We start from the raw sequence: 11647 nt of genomic DNA, 5'->3' as shown, positions 1-11647 counted from the left end.
GTTGAAAGGAAGGCAATAAAACTAGAAGAAACACAATAGGAAACTCTAAGAGTCAGGAAACACAGGCCTGATAAAACAAATCAAAATGAAATGACAATGACAAGATACAAGATAGAATGGTCACAGAGTTAAATGATTGATATGAACTGAAAACAGATATCTACAATGTGTGGCTAACATGTCTCTATAAGAATAAAACAGATTGAAATAAAATCAAACTTAAAAGAAAAGTATTTTTCTGAAATATAACATTATAAGCCAATTTAAAAGCATGTTGTGTCCTAGGAAGAGTTGATACAAAATTAATCAGTATTGAGATGTATCCTTGAAGCCTCCAGTCTTTCAAATATTAGAATCCTCAGGACATTCTGGCAAAGTACCAAATTGTATATGAAAGGGACAAAAATCAAACTAATCTCAGACTTCTTTACTCCAAAATTCTTTACTCCAAAATGACAGTGATATACAGCCCATACAAATGTCAAGATATTAAACTCTAACCTAAGATTATCCTTCAAGTAAAAATGCAAGAGTAAAGTAGTCCCAAACACATGAAAATTAAAACACTATGGCACCTCTAAACTCCTTTTACATAATTGAGTGAATAATAAAATTCTAAATGAGAAACACATCCAAAAAAGAGTTCAGAAGTGAAGAAGTAGTTCTAAAGCCATTTAAATACATAATGTAGCCCAAAAAATAGCAATAGTTAAGATAACAGAAAATAATATAAAAGTTATAAACTTTAAATGTATGAAAATTTTAAAAAAAGCAGGAGGTGAAACCATAAAAGAAAGGCAAGTAGAAGAAAATATATCCACTGTTTTATTTATTACAAGTATTAAATAGAGGAAGCATAGAAGTTTAAATATATTATTAAAATATGAAGTTTTTCGTAAGAACATAAAAATACTAAAATAAGCCATCAAAAGATGAGAAGCAAAATATATATAAACTAAAGCAAAAACATGGATAATATAGTAAATGGTAGAAATGGGAAATATTTAAAACACAAAATCTAACATAAATTAAAATGATAAATTAAGGAAAAATTGTTATATCACTAATTGTACCTGTTATAAATTAATTTAGCAAATAAAAAGTATTACCAGAAAATATATCTGATAGAATATATAAACTATACTTAAATAATTCTAAAACAAATTGGTATTTAAATCTCTGAATAAAAGTAAAACTGTAACTATAAACAGATGAAGCAAATGCCAAAAATTAATAATAAAGAAAGCAGTGATTCGGCTAAGAGTATATGTACAGGTTAAATTTACAGCAAAAACTTCAATAAAAAGGAAAATTTTATAAAGATTAAACAATGCAATTCCAAATGATCTCTTTAGCATGAATATTTCTATACCAAATAACATAGAATCAAAATCTAGAAAAGAATCCTGCAAGAAGCAAAAGTAAAAATAGAAAAATCTGTCCTAAAAGATATATGTATCCTTAAATGTTTTTGCTTACTTCTTTCAATACAAGACAAAGTAAACAAAAACATTTAAGAATATAAATAATATTATTAAACTAAACTAAAAAAAATATTAAATTACATCCTAAAATAAAACATCAAGTTCCCATGAAACATTGACCAAATATTAGTTCCTAAAGGACACTTTCTTAAATTCCAACTGTTGAAATAGCAAGGACGACTGCATTCTGTGACAAATATGCAAAAAACTAGGGATAAATAACCAAGATGAGAAAACTCAAAATCCAACCACATCAATCTAATATAAGAAATTTGTTTTTTATTTCACAAATTAGATCAAGGGGGAAAGCAGAAATTAAAGGATTGCTGGGAATTAATGGTAATTTCAAACATTACCTATAAATTAAAATACTGTATTTTATTGAGAGCTTTTAGTTGTAGTCTGTGCAAAAAGGAAAATGCAAACAGATAAGAAATGTAGGAATTCATAAATTACATTTTGTATCTTAAACAAGAAAAAAATCCATGAAAGGTAAGGAAATAAAAAGAAGAAATAAATAGTTGCACAGAAACTGGTGATCAAGAATACCGTCAAACTATAACCAACACATACAAGTTTGCTTCCTTGGAAAGAAAAGTGGAGCAGTAAGTAACATAATGTAGAATAAAGGGGTGAAGCCAAAATGCACATAATTTATACTAAAAAAAAAGGAGAAAAAAATCAAACATTTATAAGACTTAAAAATAAGTAAAAAAAGAGCACTTTGATTAAATTTATGCAATCCTTGGTTTGTCTTTTTCTCAGAATATATAAATTAGGCAAATTGACTTCAGGTTAGATAAACAGACCAACTTTTTGGTTAGAGAATAAGAAAGGTTGTCAAACAGCAGTCCTTTGCCCTCTCCAAATATATACACATACAGAGCACTAGGGCATTTTTTCTCTGGTGAATTCTACTAAGCCTTCAAAAACATAAAATTCTTATATTATTAATACCAGTGTTCTCAAACTTACCAATCATTTGGAGATGTTATTAAAATACGGATTCTGATTCCATTGATTTGGGTGGGATATACGATTCTAGCAAGCTCCCAGGTGATGCTGATGCTGTTAGTTAACAAGCCACATGTTGAATTGGAGAGGTTTACATTGTTTCATTACCTAGAGAAAGAAAGCTTCCAAGCACGTTTTACAAAGTGTACTCTAAAATTGATATTAAAAGCTTATACATATATTCCCTAAAAGACAACTACAAAACAGTTTCTGTTATAAATATTGATGATATTAATACTAAGGCAAAATAAAATATTTACAGATAGAATCAAGTTGGTTATTAAAAGAAACACACAACACGATCAAATAGTGCAGTTCTACTAAAGCCCCCATGGTTTGGTGTTAGCAAAGACATTAATAAAATCTACCATATTACCAGGTGAAATGAGAAAAACATTATCTTCATAGATGCTGAAAAAACATTTGATGAAATTCACCACACGTTACTTATTTTTAAAAGTCTAAGTAAAATTAAAATTATAGATTAAAACTGAATGATAAAATTTAAAAAGTCTCATTAAAATTAGAAACAAAACAAGGATTTTTGCTATCACCATACTTATTGTATATTGGGTTTTGATGACTGTGAAATTAGGCAAAACAATATCAGATACTTTCAAAAGAGAAGGAAAAATGTACCATTATTTGTAACTGATATAAGTGTAATACAACTGGAAAACCTGAGAAAATTAATTGAAAATCACTAGACTTTTAGTTTATGATAAAGTTTGCATTTCAAATCAGTGGAGGAAATATTTCAATACTTGTGTTGGGATTACTTGCAGAGGCATATCTTACAGAGCCTAATCCTTACTTTACCTTGAGCAAGAACAAATGCTAGCTAGAGAAAAAGTGCAAATGTAAAACAAACTAACAACAAAAAGCTAACAATAACTACCTGAACACCCCCAAAGCAAGTAAATATTTATACACACATATAAACAAACAACCTAAAAGCAGCAGGAAAAAAAGATGGACATCTTTTTCTGTGAGTCATAACTCTTTTATGCATTTTACAAAACAGAGAAGCTGCTGAGAAAAAAAAAATTGAATTATTTGACCAATTAGAAAGTCAAAACTCTTGAATAGTAAAAGTATCTTCAAAAAAAATCAAAAGACATGGAAACTGGAACGTATTTGTAACATATAAAAAAACAAATCTTCTAATGCCATATTGGCAAAGATTAAAAGATTATATAACAAAGGATGACCATCTTGCAAATAGATTATGCTACAATCATATAATGTTAATGATTACTGCCATTGCAAGAATGCAACATATTTCTATATGCTGCTATGAAAATATCCACAGAATATTGTATTTGTCCTAGCAGGTAGAAACAAATACCCAAGTTGAATCTGGAATAATTTGTAGTCAAAGGAAGAGAACCTAGAGGGGAGGCATTTTGAAAGCAGAATCAGCAAAGTAAAGGAAGAGGTAAAAAATATTCTGAAATTTTTCAGCCTTAGTGACTGGGATAATTATTATTATTAAAACCTGAAAGAAAAGTTTATTGTTATTAAAGGTAATACAAAAAGAGTACCAAGTATTGGCAAAATCTGAGTATTTCGAAGCCAGACTTTGATTCTCACACTGTTACTTAGTAGCTGTGCGACCTTATGCAGATTATTATTTTTTCCTCTGTACCTCCTTTTCTCATCTTTGAAAGAGGGTAAGTATTCACAGAATTGTTTGATTTACAGCTCTAAGGATTAAAATAGTTAATATTATAAAAGTGCTAAGAAGAGTGCCTTGCTTATAGTACACGTTAAGTATCTGTTAGCCATTAATATTAAAACAAATTATGGGGTGCTGAGTATGAAATACTACTTGAGCATTTAGGTCCTGAGGTACAGAAGACAGAAATGCTGGGCTAGGCTGGATGCTTATGCCTGTAATCTCAGCACTTTGGGAGGCCAAGGCAGGTGGATCACTTGAGCCCAACAGTTTGAGAACAGCCTGGGCAACATAGCAAAACCCTGTCCCCACAAAAAACAAACAAACAAACAATAACAACAACAAAAACGCAAAAATTAGCCGGGCATGGTAGCATGCACCAGTAGTCCCAATTCTCTCTCAAAAAAGAAGAAAAAAAAGAAAAGAAAAGAAAAAAGAAATGCTAGGCTAAATCTTGGCCTACAGACCAGAGTAATAGATATGTTTGCCTAGACTGAGGAGTTTCTCAGGATGGCTGACTCTCAGGGCAAAAACAAAGTTACCCTATCATTACTTGGAGTGGGGAGAGAGACAGTGCTCAGCACCAAGGTAGATTTTCTAGGCTGAAGCAACTTGTGGAATCTCACAAGTTGATGTTATTTCAGCCTCCTTTCAGAAGACATTCTCTAATGACAGAAGGCACTTGCCAAATCATCTTCTAGGGAGAATGAAGGGGGAATGAAGGTCTTGGGGTAAGATTCCAAAACCTAGCTGTGTAATTTCCTCATGCTGGAATTGTGTCCTCTTGTATTAGTCAGGATTGTCCAGAGAAACAGAACCAATAGGAATATCTAGATATATTAAGAGGAGGGTTATGGTGGGAATTGGCTCACATGACTATGGAGGATGAAATGTCTCATGATATGTTGTCTGCAAGCTGGAGATCCGGGAGAGCTAGTGGCAAAATTCAATTTAAGTCCAAAGGCCCAAGAACAAGGAGCTTTTATACCCTAGGGCAGGAGAAAATGTAAGTACCAGCTCAGTAAGAAAGAGCTTGCACTTCATCTGCCTTATCTGATCAGGTCCTGCTACAGATTGGATGATTGGATGGTGCCCACCCACAACTGATAAAGGTGGATCTTGTTTGCTCAGTCTGCTGATTCAAACGCTAATCTGTCCTGGAAACACCTTCTCACAGACACACCCTGAAATTGTATTTTACCAGCTATCTGGGCATCCCTTATCCCAGTCTGTTGACACACACGAAAAAAATTAACCATCATAGTCTTGATTGAATGATCCAGGCCTTTAGTAACTAAGTAGATAGTTGTTGATTTTACTTCTATGTTAGTTGGTCTAAATGTGTCCTTGAGAATTATTAAACATATTAATTTATTTAATGCAGTATTCTTTAAGCTCTTAGAATATCTGAGAAAGAAGCAACTTAATTAAAAATCAGCATCTGTGATTAGGAATGTGTTGTTCTTCCTGTCCGTGGAGTTTTAAAACACGTCCTCTTCCATCCAAGTTACACAAGCCTCACTCAGTTCTTGAAATCTCTCAAGAATTGCTGTTTATTTCTTTAGGGTGTTCCCCAACCAGGATCCCACAAGGTGAATTTTGTGTCTGTTAGAACATCCCAAACAAACCACAATAATTTACTCTAGCCAATATTCCATGATGGGTCATCAAATAAGTGAAGAAGGTGACAGAAGTTTGTATATATTTCTTGACCAAGAGTATTTGAAATTTCCCATCTCATGGAAATTCTTCTTTTCCATCAGTCTAGTGAGTGTGTGGTATAGTTTACCTTCTATGCCTAAGTACACACAAAACTTAGGTGAGGGAAACTAGATAAAATTTATAAAGTTTACCAAAATATTGGTGCCAGGAGGTAGGGGGTGAGGTAATCATTCCAACTTAGTCTCTATTTTATATCGCCTCACTTATCTGAGGAGAAACATCATAGAATTTTTTTTCCATACAAAGCTCAAGGTGACTTTGTGCTGCAGGTTATTATATTTTAATCTCCAGATTAGATGCTTGAATCCAATACAATCTGAAAAAAATTATATGTACAATGTTTAAAAGAATTGATAAGAAAGGTTATGTTTAGGTGAAGTTGAAAAAGGTCAACAGAATTGTGATTCAGTGTGGTAAACTTAATATATATGCACGAAAGAATGGCCACAGAAATGTTCTTTTTCCTACAAAATGTTTATTTATTTACTATTTTACACTCGTGGGGGAAAAGTCCTAAATTTGAAATTGTCAGTAGTGTCATTTACTATTAATAGATTCACACCACACTCCTAGATTAACTTTTAAACATATTTTCTGACAAATTGTAGGCTGGTACTGATGACCTAGTTTCAGCAGTGAATAGCTGCCACTCAAATTTCTCAAGAGAGAACAAAAACTTCATATTTAAAAATACAGAATTTCTCAGTACTGTATAGCAAAAATGTTTATGGAGAGAACCATGTAAATTATCATCATTTTTAAATATGTCTGAAAGACCCCTGTTAGAAAATACTCAGAGAGACAGCAATCTCTTAATACAAATTGAATCACCAGTAGTGTACTCATATTGTGACATTATCAAAGCATGCAAGATAGAGTATTTCGTGCATTGAAGAAGATACCATATTTCAATGTTTATAGCAAATATTAATGTATAATAGCTTAGTATAAACCAGGCTGATATGGAGCAAATAGTTCTCTTAAAAAAAAGCTAATGTGAAAGGAAGCAGTGAAGCAACAAAAGTTGATAATTCTTCATAAGGCAATTTAACGTGATAAGAATTGGCATTCTTTTCGTCGCAAAAATGCTTATAAGAAGTAATAATTGTGGAAGCATGAGAATTTACTGCAATAAGCTGAACAAAACGCTTAAAATTCAAAAATACAATTCACCCCAAAGAACTTGAGATTAAAAATGAAAAACTGCTCAGAATATACATATTTACACTTATCTCTTGTAGAGCATATGTTTCCTTCCAAGCTACGCAGGGACTTACCATTTGCCATGTTTTCACAGATTAAATATTGTTAAATACTCCAAGGCACAGTTCATAGCTACTTTCAAGATTAAAACTAATAAAAAATCTGTTTTAAATACATTCTTATTATTTGACACTTTAGTGGGTCTAAATCATGTAAAGACAGTCAATTTTATTTTTCTATACTTCAATACTACAAATGTTAGTGTATTGAATATTAATACGATCAATTGCAAAACGTCTAATTCAATTATATATCCCTTTAATTCTGTACTAGATACTTTTACAAAGTTGGTAGAGATATTAGAGTCTTGAGTATTCTTTTTACCTCACTTTTGCTCTTCTATGTACAATTATGTGTTTATGTTTTTATCACTTTTTGCTTTTTTCCCACTATTCCTTATAAAAGCAAACAATAATTTTAAAATATATAGGGTCCTCTGTGTTTAACTTTAATCTTTTCTTCTGCATCTTAATAGTAATAATACTACATTTGGAATTCAGGGTATAATATCTTAAGTGGTATGTCTATACAATTTCCTTAAGGTAATTACACTGTAAAATTATAATACATGCATTGGTACTACAAACTACAAATAGCCCAAACTGTATTCTGGTTTGTTTATGCTTATTTTAATAATCTTGCAATACATTATTTTTATGTACAAATTATTTTTGCTTGGCCTGTCTGGGCTAATATTAACATGTGTAGTATATGTTTATGCTAAAAATAAGAAGCACAACCCTTAAAAATACATCCACCACACCAAAACCCAAAAATCACTTTTACAGAAACCTATCAATTAATGGGCTTATATCCAAACATCCAATGTAAGACATCAAGTATTTAATAAGTTAGGATTATATAGTTTGATTCAACAGAGACTCATGTTACATAGATATTGTATAGATACTTTACTGAGATTTTTCATTTTTCTTGTAATGGACTCCTTTGCTTAACAGTGTTCTGGGTTACAATTACTGTGTTCATGTTGTATATGGAAGAACAGACCCAGAATTACTTTATGAGAGAAATCATAATCTTATTCCTAGACAGCCCTCCATTCAGCTATGGAAATAATTTTGAAGTCTAAGTAGGCTCTTGAATGAACTACAGAAGATAGCCACCTTCTTCCGGCTGCCCTTTCTCCCAGCTCAGCTTCTAGCTGGGTTCCAGTTTCTTATCTTAAAGTAAAAATACAACTAGTGCTTACCTCATAGAATTATCATGTTGATTAGATAAAATATTTAAAGCACTGTGTGCCAGACAGTATGTAGCATTCAGTAAATTCTCAATAAATATTAGCTGTTTAGATAACTGCATATTAACATAGTAAAAGCTCTAAGAAGTCCTTTAGTGAAGACATTTACTTTGCTTAACTTTATCTCAACATTTCCTTATCTTATTAGAGCCTATTTACAACCCACTATTGACTTTGGAAACAGGCTATTTGACAGGTATGCTGCCTGCCTGGCCACGTTGTTTTGCCCTTTTGAGGTGTGTGTGTGTGTGTGTGTGTGTGTGTGAGAGAGAGAGAGAGAGAGAGAGAGAGAGAGAAAGATAGAGAGAATTGTCATTTGCCATTATGCCACTGGCCAAGTTGAAACATATTTTATAAAAACATAACTATGATACTTCCTGTTTTAGATATTGAAGAGTTCAATTTGGTGACATTGCTCCCTACATTATACATTGTATCCTCCTTATAGGAATCCTCTGCATTAATTGTTCCTCTATATCAGATCAATGAAAAGCAATAGTCTCTTTATGACGTAACTTTTTAAAATTAATTTTTAATAGACAACTATAAGCAAATAATTTAGAGTCTACATAGCAAAGTATTTTTTTTTTCTTTTTCGTGTCATCCTTGCACAGGGGCCATGCTAATTGTCTCTGTATCATTACAATGTTAGTATATTACTGCTGAAGCAAGCATGCAAAGTCATTTTTTAATGATAGCTTTAACATCTACACTACTCAGAGTAAAAATAACATTTTATTCCTTGTTTCTAGCAGGGTCTCTGTCAACTAGTAGGAAACCATTACGTGCTTTCCTAATAAAATAATAAAAGCAGTTAACAATCACCATATTTATTTCATCTAGATAATTATGTTTGTAGTTATAATGCAAATATTCTAAGAAAATTATTTATATTGTTTAAAAACAGCAGGTTGTATCATATTTTACACTTGAAGCGGCCTATGAAAATCCACTCTCTACCGCGCTGCTCTCCACCACCTGACCTCTTCCCAAAATGTCTCGACTTTGTTCAGGTTTCTCTACTTCTTTGCACTCAAAGAATTCGACCCATCCCTGGTAGCAGGAAGTGAATCCTGATTTGTCTAAGCTAGCAGATGGAGGTTCCATTCTACCAACCAATAATTTTAAAGTATGGGAATAGTTTGTAGTTCTGGCCAATTGTATGAGAAGAAAAATATATTGGGGGGACACTTGGAAAATTTTCTTCACTTTTTAAAATCAGAATATAAAAAGAGTTAATCTCCTTTGCTGGTGGTTATCGTTGCCATGTCTGGGTGTGATGTCTGGAACTCTGGGTAAGTCAAAGAGCAAAGTCAGTAAGTGTGGGGGTCGGCGGTAGACCAGAGATACCGGAATAAACTAAGTTGTTCATTTTCTTTTCTCATCACTGGAATAACCAATCCTGAAGTTGTCCTTTCCTGTTATTTTCTGAGTTTCTTAATTAGTGAATTAGTAAATTTTCAAATAAAACCCAACTAAGGCTATTGAAACCGTGATTTTCTGTCACCTGTAGTCGGAACATCCTAACTGCCATACTCATCTGGCTCCCAACACTTTTACTTGGAATTTTAAATCACCAAATGTACTTTTTGTATTTTAAACTTGTTATGTGTGACACTTTTATTTTCCTCTTATTTCACTAAGATTACAGATGCTAGACAACCCTTCTCTCAGATTCATTGGCATTTTGTTAAATTGAATTTCTTTTGCCTATCTTGAGAAATGTTAATCTGAATAGAAATGCTCTATTTTTAAACAGAAACACTTGTTAAAGTTACACTTCTAGAATACATAAATGTGTGGAAACTTTAGAAGCGATGAACACTTTTCCCTGATAAATGTCCCACTGTTTTTGATTCATGGTGATTTTGTTTTCTTCCACATATATTAAAAACACAGAACATTTCAGTCTCATACTTTGGCAAATCTCAAGTAAACACTCCAGAACTGGCAAACTGATTGCAATCGAGATATTCTTTACAAATATCTTTAATTGCACATTTCAAAACTAAGTCCTCCTGGGCTTGAGATTTCTCTCAAGAGAATGTATCATGTGGAGTTTAGTAGAAGGGGCAAGCACTTGCATTGCTCCTTATTCCTCATAGTGGTATTTGTATGTCTCGGTATTTTGGATTTGAATATCCTGCTGGAATCTGTCTTTACTTTTCTGCTTGTGAAACATACTAAATAAGGTAGAGGCTATTTCCCTGTAGGAAAAAATAAGCCAAAGGCAATGAATTCTGTCTTTATCTTGTAACATATCCTTCCCATTAAGAGAAATCCATTATATCAAATATTACGTACACTGACAGCTGAAATAAAAATTTTTATTGGTTTAGTTTAGGGATTTGAGAAAAGAAAAAAAAACTCATCCACCAGATAATTCTAAACTGGTAGCATTTTTATTCAATTGTGACATGATTAACTTTTTATCCATGCTAAACTTCTTCCACCAATTTCGATTTGCAAATTCAAATGAGTGTCAATAGACTGAAGCTTATTTGTATGACTTCCTTTTAATTACCAATTTCACACATAGATAGACAATTGATGAAAAGTAGAGACAATGTCTTTGAATAAAGACAGATGAAAACTTTGTACTTAAGTAACTATGGGAATTACTAATTGAGTCAGCAAATAAAAATTTGAGTCACCATTAGGATCGGATGCAATTTTTTTCTGTGCAGTTACTGATATGTGTGTACTTACTTATTGCTAAACATAGTTTCTTCAGAAGTTGGTCAACTACTTTAGAGAGAAAACTTGCATATTCTCAAGGAGCCTATGCTATAAAATCCAATTATAATTTTTCTCCCAATAAAATTTTAGATTTCCGAAAAAATGCATTCATAAGAATTTTTTTAACCATATTTGTTGAAGCCTAAACTTCTGGAGTTTACAAATAGATTTTTGTTTCACCAAATGTCTTCCAAAAGCAATAATAGTATACAAAATGTAATTGCATCCTCAGGGAAAAGGGTCTGTGTTCAAACTAATTTTGTAAACAAAGCCTAAACAAAGTTATACTACAGAACTTCTACTGCAGGACTTCTCCAAGCTTTTAAATTGATAACGTTTATTGTACATATCAAAAAGGGGATAACAGAGATAGTATTTTTCATACTTGTTTCACCTTGGAATCCTGCTGGCCACATGCAGGGCACATATGTGTGTGTGTGGCGGGGGATGTGTGTTGTTAGGCATCCATCACTGTGTTTCAAGATATCC

General features: G+C 32.3%; 1 non-coding gene across 1 annotated transcript; it reads right to left on the bottom strand.

Annotated features, from left to right (window-relative positions):
- Positions 1–8988: 8988 nt before the first annotated feature.
- On the bottom strand, positions 8989–9093 carry LOC115930261 (U6 spliceosomal RNA). The gene has a single exon (XR_004066914.1). It is a non-coding gene; the product is annotated as a U6 spliceosomal RNA (small nuclear RNA).
- Between the last annotated feature and the right edge of the window lie 2554 nt (positions 9094–11647).

Source organism: Gorilla gorilla, chromosome 10, assembly GCF_029281585.2.
Source record: "Gorilla gorilla gorilla isolate KB3781 chromosome 10, NHGRI_mGorGor1-v2.1_pri, whole genome shotgun sequence".
NCBI lineage: Eukaryota > Metazoa > Chordata > Mammalia > Primates > Hominidae > Gorilla > Gorilla gorilla.
Note: the sequence above shows the minus strand (reverse complement) of the source record. Positions and strands in the feature narration are given on the sequence as shown.